The following is a 13,205-nucleotide window of genomic DNA, read 5'->3' as shown; positions in this document are numbered from 1 at the left end:
ACCTTTGGAAAAGTCACTTTGGCTTTGCGAAGTGATTTTGAGAGCCTGTTAAGTGTTTTCAAAGAAAAAGTCGTTTTTTGAGCTTTTCCCTATTCCGTTCGATGATAGAGACTCCGTATTGACTTATAGAGGCAACTATTGCTTGCTTTTGGTGTCCACTTCATTCAGGAGCTTGGAAATACCTTCATTCTTGAATCTGGGATTATTTCATTGGATTTTTGACTCACTGTGTCAGTTCCTACGTTTTTCTGCCTAGGTGTTGGAACTCAAGTTTGGAGCAACCATTTGCAGATCTGTCAGTTCCGGTGGACTTAGGAGGTCCTAAAACTTCTATGTTGCTCATCATTCGCACTCCGGTGGAGTTTACAAATAGCTTTGTTTCCAAAAACGTTTTTCATTCCGTGTGTTGGACCCAGTGACTGAGACCACGGTTTCCAAAACCGTATGTCCCATTGCATTCCGAATGCCCAAAAACCCCTACCTGTCAGCTCTTATATGATTTGGTGGAGTATTTTCAGAGTTATAGATCTCTGTATATTCGATTTCGTCTCTCTGTTATGCATTTTTCATTCTAAGGTTTTGAAACCTTAGATTTATGCCACATGGCAGTGGATACATGTTGACTCCCATTTCTCACTCATCGGTTGGGATTTTGGAGTTCTGGCAGAAGAGAGATATTTGTAGATTTTCTTGTTGAGTCCGATTATGCAATGGTACCAATGTTTTGAGGCATCTCAGGTACTATTTTTAGTAGCAGTCTTTTCTATGGGACCATGATTTCTTGAGCATACCTTATGCAGATCACTCTGGTTGCAGTTTGAGCCATGTGCGCTCATTCGTGGTGTGCATTGGGTTGCAGTGGATGATTTATAGGCTATTTGGATGCATTGTGATCCTTATTGGATGCGCTGATAAGCCCAGATTGCCTTGTGGGATGCTATTTTTATGGACGCTTTGCACATGGATGCTATTTTATGCTGAGGGATAGCTTTGACACATTGCAGGTGATGCACTGATAGTGTTATGCTCTCTTGGATGAGATATTGTTGATGCATATGCCCATGGACAGTGTTTATGCTTGAGCCATTTGGCACTGATTGGCATTTTGGATTGCCATTGCAGTTGGCATTTTCTTTTGGGCCAGATTTGCTCATATGGATGCATAGTACATGCACATGAGTCAGCTGTATCTTTTGATGCTTTGAGCTTTGAGTTTTGGTGATATTTCAGTCTATTGTGGCATACACATTTGGGTGCACCTGGTATTTGGTGTGATTCTCTCTTACAGGCACTAGCATTTGGGATTTTGCTTTATTTGCATCATGGCATCCTCTTCCATGTCTGAAAAGGAGTTTTTCAACATTAAAAAGTTTGATGGGACAAACTTTTCTTTGTGGAAAGAACAGATAAGGGATGTGCTTATTCAAAAGAAGCAGATTAAACCCTTGGCAGGGATTGAAGCTAAGCCTGCAAATATGTCTGAGGATGATTGGAATGAGTTGGATGCATTAGCAAAGTCTACTATTAGACTTCATCTTGCAGAGTCAGTTTATTTCACAGTAGTAAATGAGCAGACTACGGAAGATTTGTGGAAGAAACTGTGTGCCACTTATGAGAAGGAAGCTGCCTCTAATAAAGTTTACCTCATGAAGAGGTTGTTTGAGCTACAGATGAAGGAAGGGGTCTCCATTGCTTCTCACTTGAATGAATTCAATATTATTTTCAGCCAGCTTTAGGCTTAGAAGATGAATTTTGATGCAGAGACTAAGGCAATATTTCTCCTATATTTATTGCCATCCTCATGGGATACCTTCTGTACAGCTGCTGTCAGTAACTCTGCACCTGGTGGAGTATTGAAATTTGATGATGTTGTGGGTAGCTTGTTGGCCGAGGAGATTAGATAGAAGTCTATGGACAACAACAAGCAGGATGCAGCCTTAAATGTGCAAAGGGGCAAATCACAGTTCAGGGGGAAGTCCCAAGAAAGAGGGAAGTCTCGTAGCAAATCTAGGGCACAGAACATTGAGTGTTACCACTGTGGCAAGAAGGGCCATATGAAAAAGGATTGCTACAAGCTGAGAAGAGAGCAAAAGGATAAGAAAAAGAATGCAAATTGGGGTGCAAATCAAAAGGAAGAGAGTCCAAGGGAGGAGAAAGGAGAAGTGAAGATCGAGGAGATCAATGCAATCACACATGATAGTGACAATGACGTTCTCTTCATGTCTGGTTTATTTGTAGAGTTGCTTACCACTTCAGGTGATGCATATTCCCAGGATTGGATTTTGGTTTGTGGTGCTTCATTCCATGTTACTCCCCATAGGGAATGGTTCTCCACTTATGACAGTGGAAAGACAGGTTGTGTGCATCTTGGAAATGACTATGCATGTGACATAGTGGGAGTAGGTGACATAAAGTTTTCTTTTGCAAATGGGTCTGCATTTATTTTGAAACATGTGAGACATGTGCCTGAGTTGACCAAGAGTCTTATTTCAGTGGGTCAGCTAGATGATGCTGGTTTTCACACCACTTTTGGCTTTCAGAGTTGGAAAATTCAGAAGGGCTCTATGCTTTTGGCCAGGGGTGCCAAGTGTGGGACTTTGTATCCCTGACATGTATCAGGGGTATTTGATCATGTTGTTGTAATAACCGAGCAGCCAAGCACTTCTTTGTGGCATTGCAAGTTGGGGCACATGAGCCAGAATGGAATGAAACTCTTATGCTATTTGGGTTATGTACCGCATTTGAGTTTCTCTGATTTTGAATTTTGTGAACACTGTCTCTATGGAAAGCAGACAAAATTAGCCCATAAAAGAAGGGGAAATAAAGAGTTTGAAAAGATTTATTTGGTGCATTCAGACGTATGTGGTCCCATGCCTACACGGTCATTAGGCGGGTTTGAATACTATGTGACATTCATTGATGATGCAACTAGGAAAGTGTGGGATTATGCTATAGCTCAGAAGAGTGATGTGTTCCAAGTATTTTAGAAATGGCTGGCCTTGGTTGAGAATCAGTCAGGTAGAATGCTTAAATGCCTATGGACTGACAATGGTGGAGAGTATCTCTCTCATGACTTTCAGTATTTCTGTGATACACGTGGGATTAAGAGGTCCCCTCGTACTCCAAAGCAAAATCCAGTTGCAGAAAAGATGAATCGTACCATTCAAGAAAGGTTGCAATGCATGCTTTCCAATGTAATTCTTTCTGGTGGTTTTTGGGCTAAGGCAATGAAGACTACAGTGCATGTGATCAATAGATCACCTAGTAAGAGTTTGGATGGTGGTATTCCTGAAGAGGCATGGAGTGGCAAGAAGCCCTCTTACTCTCATTTGCATATATTTGGGTGTGAGACATATGCACATGTGCCGAAAGAGCTTCGAAAGAAGCTAGATCCTAAGTCTAGGAAATGCATCTTTCTAGGTTATGGTGAAAGTGGAGAGATGAACGCACTATTCAAAATTTTTGGACTTGTGTAAAGTCCAATTTGAGAAATGGACTAAAAAACAGTCCAAAAATTTTGAATATACTAGTAACGTTGTTTTTTGAACTAGATTTGCCAACTCAAAACAAAAGATTTAATGATTAAGTACTAAGAACATCAATGCATAACCAAATCTCTTACAAAGATGGTCTACATAAACATCTTCATAACTTTACAAAAATCTCTTACAAAGTGGTCTACATAAACATCTTCTTAACTTGTGAATTGAGCTACTATCACCTAAGAACATCAATAGATGACCAATAATAGATGACCAATTCTCTTAGAAAGGTGGTGTAAATAAACACCTTTATGTATAAGTGGTGTGCACACACCTTTACGACCATTTCTTTTAGAAAGGTGGTGTACATAAAGCCCTTAGAAAAATACACCATTAAGTATAAAATGGCCCTCATAAACAATCTTTATACACAATAATGAGAGTAAAGAAATCAAAAAAGTAGTAGAACTTTTATTAGATATTCGCTTTACATAGAAGTTCAAAACTTGTGATTACAAAGCCGTTAGCCATCATGTTACTCAATACCAATGTCCTCAATGCCAGGCCCTTGACTACCAGGGTCTTGACTAATAGGCTACTCTAAGACTCGAGTCTCAGTAGCAAGGTCCTCAGTAGTTTGCTCTTCAGTTCCAAGCACCTGACTAGTAGGTTGCTCTAGAGTCTCATGACCAAGTTCTTGGTAAGTAGGGACCTGGCTACTAGGTTCCTGACTAGTAGGCTACCCTGGAGTCTATAAGGTCATGGTTGAAGAACCATCTATGCCTCCTCGTAACTCCTCCTGGTCATGCTTTGCCTCGTCGTCTATACCTTCTTTGAGTAAGGCTTCCTTGCTTGATCCACTTGCCTGTCCTTCACCCAAGATCGATCCACTTGCTTGTCCTTTACCCAAGATCAAGGGTGCCTTCCTCACTTTTAATTTTAAGGGAAGTGCTTCCACCTCTTTAGCCTTACCTTTTCCTGTGACGTGCTGTACTACTATAACTTCTTGCTGCCGCGAGCCTTCCCATATGATGAGTGGAACGTCCTTGACTCTAGTTGACAATTGATCACCCTTATTCTTTGTGCGGATTTCTTCTTGCCGTAAGTCATCGGATGTAGAGCTTTCATCCTCATCATCACCTGAGCTAGAAGCATCACCCTCAGACTCACTACCCTCTTCTTTGACATTTTTCTCTTCAAAGAAGGTAGTGCAACTATAATATGTGTCAAAGAACTCAATTTGATGGGGGGTATCAATGACATTTACATTTCTACCTTGGCATAGCAATTTCTCAGCAGCAAAACCCATTCGATACAATGCTACTTCCCACCCATCATTCAATAAATTCTTTGTCATTTCTAGTATCACATCAGGATCCATCGGCTTTCTGTAATCCACCATTGCTGCATCAAGCTTAACCTTATTGTCCTCAAAGTAATGAAGCTCGAGAGTCCTTAAAGGAATTTGGATTAGATTGCCACCACCCCTCGATAAGAAGCACATCAAGAAAGGTTGCAAGACTTGAATGGCAGTGCCTTCCAAGACAGTCATATGATTATGTAGGACTATACCGTGGTATACTTTTGAAGTAAATACCCAAATGCAGATGTCAAACTCGCATATAAGGCATCCCTTTGTGATTCTGTCATGAACAGGACCAACGTTGATCTTTTCTTATCTACCATAGGACCTTCTACGATAAACCGCACAAGTTCAATTATCCGTGACACTGCAAGGTCTTGCAATTCATCTATGAAAAATACGCATAGCTTCTCCCAAGCATGACCGCTCATTGTTATGAAATGCTCTGTATCAATGCCATTGATGTGTGCAAATTTTGTATCATTCTCTGATAGCAGGATATCATAAAGAAGCTGAATGGAGAACCATCATCTAAACCACCAATTGCTCTACCTTGGGTAGTGGACTGCAAGGCCTTTTTCTTGATGTCCATATATTCTGTCTCAACAACCTTTGGCATTTTAGCTCTTAGATCCTTTGTTGGTGTGGCATCTGCATCCATTGAAGCTAACCACTTTCTAGCCCATGTCTTATCAAGGAGTTGACCTAGGCTAAGTGCTTTCTTCTTATCCACATCAATTGACTTGCCAGCTAACTCATCATCAGATTTCAATAAAAATAATAGTATCGAGAGAGCAGCCTCACTTTGAATCATTCGGGTGACCACTTCATCTAAGTTGCTATGCTTGCTCTTCTTTCCAAAGAAGTAGTCACCACTTAGGATCTTCTTGCATACTTCTTCTGTTATTGCATTTGGAACAAACCTTAATGCTCTCCACCAAACAATAGACATCGATTTCTTTATTTCTTTCCTCTGAGTTGCAATGTGCTCTGGTGCCTCAAAGGATATCTTCCCTGTTTCATATGCTTGGCAAACATCCACGATGCTATGAAACACTGAGTCCTCGTGGAAGACAATGCAAGTAACATCCCTGTATCTTGCAACAGCGGTGTTCAAATCCTTTGCCTCAACCTTATTACCTGGTATGCCTTGCGTATTGCTTATAACACCTTTCAAGCATCTATAGAATCGAGTCCTCTTTGCCATGTACTCAGATGTAGGTCTCCTGCCCTTCATTGTTTGTGGCTTTCCACAGCCCATCCATAACTCCCTTGCCTTTATTAAGATCTTAGAAAGAGAAGAGCTTTTTTTCAACCTAAATGGAGCAGAATTCAGCCTTTCTGATTCTAGAATGTACTTCGAGTCATCGTTAAATATGCATATATGACAAATGACCCATTGAAACTTTTCCATCGACTCAATCTGTGGCAAGTTTCCTTTTCTTCCCTCATCAAGGGCGATCCTGCAAGCTTCACAAAAGTGTTGCCCGTCAATGGGCTCAAACCTGCATCTTTCCAAGAATCTATTCTTTGCCAGCATGTATCTCTTCTCGATGTCACTCCCATATCGGCTTTGGTACAAAGCCTCTCCACGAACAAAGTCACTCCTTCTAAAGTTCTCAAAAGCATCAAGAAAGTCCACACGCTTTTGAAATGTGACATCAGGCAATGTAGGATCATCTTCTTGAAGTCTCTTAAACGCCATAGGACGAAGAGTGATATTAGTGGCAACTAGAGTTCTTGTTTTCCTCGTATCTTCATACAATTTGCGTGCAAATATCTTATCTAGCTTTCTTTGATTTGTGAACAATGAGGCTCGATCAATAAGCATTGTGGCCACGTTGAATTGTGAAAATCCCCAAATGTATCCCTCATCCTCTAGAGGATGTAAGTCTGCCACACTTATAGAAAAGTCTTCGAGACTTGCATCTTCTTCTTGCGGATCCTCCTCTTCATCGCTATCCAATTTTTCGCCTGGTTTTAAATAGCCTGCACTTGAACGATCTGCACATGGAGTAGGAGTTATTTTTGCTCTCTTTCTGGGAATAGCTATAGAACTTAAATCTGCTCCACGATCACTCCTTCTTGTTCCTGTAGTTGCAGCAGTCGATGGTGTAGGTACAGTTGGAGATACTGTAGTTACACTTGCCAGAGTTACCGGAGTTATCGCCATAGATATTGACAGTACTTGAGGGTTATATGTTATAGATGGCGTACTTACTATTGCTGAAGGTACAACACCACCACTTGGAAATGCATCCCACATTTTTTCAATGCTTCTAAGGCATTAAGTAATTCTTGGGATCCCTCAATTGAATCTGGTAATAGCTTCAAGAAGTGCTTGTGAGTAACTCGTAACTTGTAAACCACCTCGTCATTCTTTCCTTTGCACACAACTTCTATCAAATTGTTTTCTTTAATGTTGATGTTTGAGACCATGCCACCATTTCTTATTGCCTCTGTAGAATATTTCGTGCTTGATATATTCTCTGCAGTGATCACCAAAAAATACTGTGATTTGCGCTCCATAAAATACCAAGCATGTTCAAGGTATTTGAAAGACACCTTGGAACCAAAACGGGAAGCCATAGTTTTTTGAAAAACAATCAAAAATGAGAATTACAATGATTTTCAAACTCAAAATATTAAATAAATTTTTAATTAAATATTATTTTAAGTTTTATTTATTTTTAATTTTTAAAATAAAATAATTTTTTTATTTTTTAATTATTTTATTTTAATTAATTAGTTTATTTTTATATTTAAAATTTAATTTAATTTATTATTTTTTTTTTAGTTTTATTTATTTTAACTTTTTAATTTTGAGGGGGACAGGGCGCCCTTCCCCTCCCCCGTGCCCCCCCCATCTGCTCTTCCCCCCCCTCCCCGTCGAGCCCCCCTCCCCTGTGCCCACCCCGCCCCCTTCCCCTCCCCCTCGCCCGCTCCGCCCCCTTCCCCTCCCCCCCACCTGCCCCCTTCCCCCCCCTCCCCGTCGAGCCCCCCTCCCCCGCGCCCGCCCCCTTCCCTTGCCCCTTCCCCCCCCTCCCCGTCGGCTCGACGGGGGGGGGGGGAGGGGCAGGGGAAGGGGGCGGGCACGAGGGAGGGGAAGGGGGTGGGGCAGGGGGGGTAAGGGGGAGGGGAAGGGGGCGGGGCAAGGGGGAGGGGAAGGGGGAGGGGCGGGCGAGGGGCAAGGGGGAGGGGAAGGGGGCGGGGCGAGACGGGGAGGGAAAGGGGGCGGGGCGGGGGGGGGCAAGGGGGAGGGGAAGGGGCGGGGGACGGGGGGAAGGGAGGGACGGTAGAGGGGGAAGGGATGAATGGCGGGAGGGAGGGGCCTGCGGGGAGGCGAAGGGAGAAGAGGGGAGGGGGAAGGGCCCATGGGGAGGGAGAGGAGGGGAAGCGGAAGGGAAGGCAGGGAGGACAGGGGAAGGGGGAAGGGAGGAGAGGGGAAGGGAGGGGAGGGGAGAAGCAGCAGGAGGAGAGGGGAAGGGAGGGGGAGGGGAGGGCAAGGGAGGGGAGAGAGGAAGCTGGAGAAGAGGGAGGGAGGGAGTACCCGAGTGGAGAGGTGGTGGAGCTCCAGGAAAGTTGTGAGAGAGAATAAGAGAGTTGTGAGATAGAATGAGGAGCAGTAGAGTTTTATAGGAAATGGATAGCTTTTAGGTCAAGTCAGCCTTTTTTTGTTTTTAAGGTTTTTTTAGTTCTTTTAGGTTCACTATAAGTAGAACATTCTTCATTCTCTCTTTCATTCAAAGATCATTTGTTTACACTCCACGCTTCTCTCCTCTCATCAACCTATTGCAGGATTCTCAAAAATTTTCAAAATGTTGCAAGAGGTGAGTTCATTTCTAACCTATTGCATACGCAAGAACTTCTAAGAATCAAGTTTTTATAAATTTGAATTTTTTTTCAAATCTGATCATTTTCTCAAAAACGTGTGTGTACGCAACAACTTAAAAAACCATTTTTGCATTAAATCTTTTTTCCCACAAATTTTCCTCTTTACCTCAAACTCTCACAACCCCTCCCTACCTATTGTGTATGCAACAACTTCAAAACAAAATTTAATCATAAATTTCTCTAAAAAACTCCTTTTAAAAAAAAACAATCTATTACAAATTTCTCTCTCAACCTCAAAACCACTCAAACCCTACCTATTGCGTACGCAACAACTTCAAAACAAAATTTAATCATAAATCTCTCAAAAAAACTCATCAACAAAACAAACAATCTATTACAAATTTCTCTCTCAATCTCAAAGCCACTCAAACCTCCTTACCTATTGCGTATGCAACAACTTCAAAACAAAATTTAATCATAAATCTCTCCAAAAAACTCTTAAAAGGAAAAAACAATCTATTACACATTTCTCTCTCAACCTCAAAACCACTCAAACCTCCCTACCTATTGCGTACGCAACAACTTCAAAACAAAAATTAATCATAAATCTCTCCAAAAAACTCTTCTCACGACACTTTATTACAAATTTCTCTATCAACCTCAAAACCACTCAAATGTCCCTACCTATTGCGTACGCAACAACTTCAAAACAAAATTTAATCATAAATCTTTCCAAAAAACTCTTCTCATGACACTTTATTAATATAAGGAATCCATTTATAATATTTTTACTCCATAATATAATAAATTTTTATTAACTAATGTTAAAATATAATTTTGCTAAAAATATATATTATTAATCTATAAATTAATATCAATATTATATAATTATTATATAAATAAATATATAAATACATTAATTTAAAAAATATAACTTGAAAGGGAGGTCTTCTAGCATATGTGCTTTATATAATACTTACTCTTAAAACAATGAAGAATTAGTGAATATATTGCTATTCTATACATTATTAATTTAAAAACTAATATAAATATAAATTAATTATTATATAAACTTAAATAAATATATAAATAATTAATATTATACATTAATAACATTTAAAATTATGTAGATTATATACTAATAATCTTTCAATTTTAAAAAGTAGTAAGTAAAAGAATTAAATTAATTTAAAAAATAAGAAAATATTAAAATTTACACACTTACTTTTAGCATATATGCTTTCATTCCATGTGTATAATACTTGTTAGTTAGTCGAAGAATGAAAAATTAGATAATGTATTTGTAAGGTAGGTATTTAAAACCATAGAATCTAGAAGACTACAGTATCATTGCATCCATATCATTTTTTTACTTTAGCAACCATCAGATATCCATGATTCCATGTGTATAATACTTGTTAGTTGGTCGAAGAATGAAAAATTAGATAATGTATTTGTAAGATAGGTATTTAAAACCATAGAATCTATAAGACTATAGTATCATTGCATCCATATCATTTTTTTACTTTAGCAACCACTAGATATCCATGGTATCCATGATATGGAATACATATTTCTTCGAATATTTCTTATCACATACTTTTTCATTTCTTCTCATACACCATGCAGCATGAATGTAAGAAAATATGAATCGGTGTGCTTTTAGCCTATGTACTTGTCCCTAATCAGTAGGATACTTTGACTAGGTAGGCTTGTAACTACTTAAAGTAAAGCCTTTGCAAAGGATCGTACCTTCTGATACACCATGCAGCATGAATGTAAAAAAATATGAATCGGTGTGCTTTTAGCCTATGTGTTTGTCCCTAATCAGTAGGATACTTTGACTAGGTAGACTTATACTTACTTAAAGTAAAGCCTTTGCAATGGATCGTACCTATAAACAAAACAGTTTGGAAAGCATATAACATATAGTCTATATATATCTAAACTAAATACTTTAGAATGCATATTTTATATAGTCTATATATCTTAAATCTTACACCCTAAATCTTAAATCCTAAAGTTCCCTAAATCTTAGGTTTTACAATCTAAGCTCTTAAACTTATGTAACAGTTATAATCCCTAAACCTTAAACCCTAATCCCTATAACTTAAGTTCTAAAACCTAATTTTCAATTCTAAACCCTAGATTCTACACTCTAAGCTCATGATCTTATATACTAAACCCTAAAACCTAAATCCTAAACCCTAAAACAATAATCATAAACCCTAAATGCTAAACCCTAAACCCTAGATTTTAAACCCTAAATCCTAAACCCTAAACCCAAAAAATAAAACCCTAAACACTAAATCTTAAATCCTAAGCCCTAAATCCTTAACCCTAAATACTAAACCCTAAACCCTAACCCTAAAATACAATCAAAATTTTATGATTTTTTTTCAATTTGTGCAATAGGTTTGATATATCCTCCAAACTGTTGCAAGTCGAATAGGTTAATGGTGCACTCAACCTATTGTAAATATCAAGGAATTTTCTTGATTTGTGCAACAGGTTGGATATACCCCCAACCTGTTGCTTGAGCAACAGGTTGGGGGGTATATCCAACCTGTTGCACAAATCGAGAAAATTCTTGATTTGTGCAACGGGTTGGATATACCCCCCAACCTGTTGCTCAAGCAACAGGTTGGGGGGTATATCCAACATGTTGCACAAATCCAGAATTTTCTTGATTTGTGCAATCAAGCAACAGGTTGGGGGGTATATCCAATCTGTTGCACAAATCAAGAAAATTCTCGATTTGTGCAACAGGTTGGATATACCCCAATCGAGAATTTTCTTGATTTGTTCAACAGATTGGATATACCCCCCAACCTATTGCTCAAGCAACAGGTTGGGGGATATATCCAACAACAGGCCTCCAACCTGTTGCTTGGGGGATATATCCAACAACAGGCCTCCAACCTGTTGCTCAAGCAACAGGTTGGGGGGTACCCCCAACCTGTTGCACAAATAAGGAAAATTCTTGATTTATGCAACAGGTTGGATATACCTCCCAACCTGTTGCTCAAGCAATAGGTTGGTGGGGGTATATCCAACCTTGCACAAATCAAGAAAAATTTTCAATTGTAGGTTGGATATATTCCTCAATTGTATATCAAATTGTTGCACAAATAAGAAAAATTCTTGATTTGTGCAACAAGTTGGATATATCCCCCAACCTGTTGCTTGATATATCCAACCTGTTGCTCAAGCAACAGGTTGGGGGATATATCCAACCTATTGCACAAATTAAAAAAATTCATTAAATTTTGGTTGTATTTTAGGGTTAAGGTTTAGGGTTTAAGATTTAAGATTTAGGGTTTAGGATTTAAGATTTAGGGTTTAGGATTTAGGGTTTAGGGTTTAAGGTTTAGGATTTATTGTTTAGGAGTTTAAGATTTAGGGTTTAGGAATTAAATGTTTAAAGTTTAGGATTTACGGTGGTTAAGATGTTTTGGTATTAATTATTTAAAGTTTAGGATGTAGGGTTTAGGTTTAATGCCTTCTCTGCTAGTTTTGATATAGAAGTTATTAAGTAATAATAAGCTCAATGATTATTTATTATGTTCATTTTGAGTTGCTAATCTACTTTTATACATAAAACATGTATTCACCCTAACAGAGGGTTGGATGTGGTGTTATATAAGAAGAATGAAGTGGTGGCTTTTGGACGAATTCATAGTTTTGATCCTATGAATGTGTGTCATTTCCAACATTGTGGTGAGAGAAGATGTGTAGTGATAATCACCAACGTTGTAAATCCTGAAGTACATTTAAAATATCCACATGGAGACTTTGAAACATTGGGAGATATCTTACAATGTGACATATTTGATATGCAAGCACACAGAACACTCTGGGACCAAGACGAAATTGTTCCAAAGACATACTTTCAAGATATCAAGAAAACTTATTTTCAGGGGGAAAAAGTAGAGATGTTATCTTGCTCTGGAGAAGTTTTAGCAATTGGGAACTTTAAGGGCTATGCTCAGAGTTTTCTCTGTATAGTGGAGATAATTAAGTTGACTAGTGCAGGTGTCATTCAAAATGCAATGGATAGTACTTCACAATTAGACGTCCATAATACTACGTCTCAACTACAAGTTCATAGTACTTGTAAATGGGGGTTAGCTTTCTTGAAATCAAGTTTGCCCAAGATAGTTTCCGTCAATGTCATGGAAGACACAATGGAATATTATCAGAAGAAAAAGACTATAAAACAAATGGGATCCAAATTGATAAGAAGCTATAGTAGTAATCAAGAGTATCATAGTGGCATGCTCACAGGTATTGAGGACATTATAGTAACAGATGTTGATGTAGAAACGTTTTCTTGTGTTGCAAGTGACTCAAATATACTCACTAGTATAGAAGACTTGTCTTGTGTTGCAAGTGACTCTTGAACAGGCTCACTGGTATAGAAGACTTGTCATGTGTTGCAAGTGACTCAAACAGGCTCACTGGTATAGAAGACTTGTCCTGTGTTGCAAGTGACTCGAATAGGCTCACTGGTTGTCTTGTGCTGC

The sequence above is a fragment of the Dipteris shenzhenensis genome, chromosome 25, assembly GCF_047967505.1.
Source record: "Dipteris shenzhenensis isolate YYH24624 ecotype China chromosome 25, Dip_SZ_1.0, whole genome shotgun sequence".
Taxonomy (NCBI): domain Eukaryota; kingdom Viridiplantae; phylum Streptophyta; class Polypodiopsida; order Gleicheniales; family Dipteridaceae; genus Dipteris; species Dipteris shenzhenensis.
Note: the sequence above shows the minus strand (reverse complement) of the source record.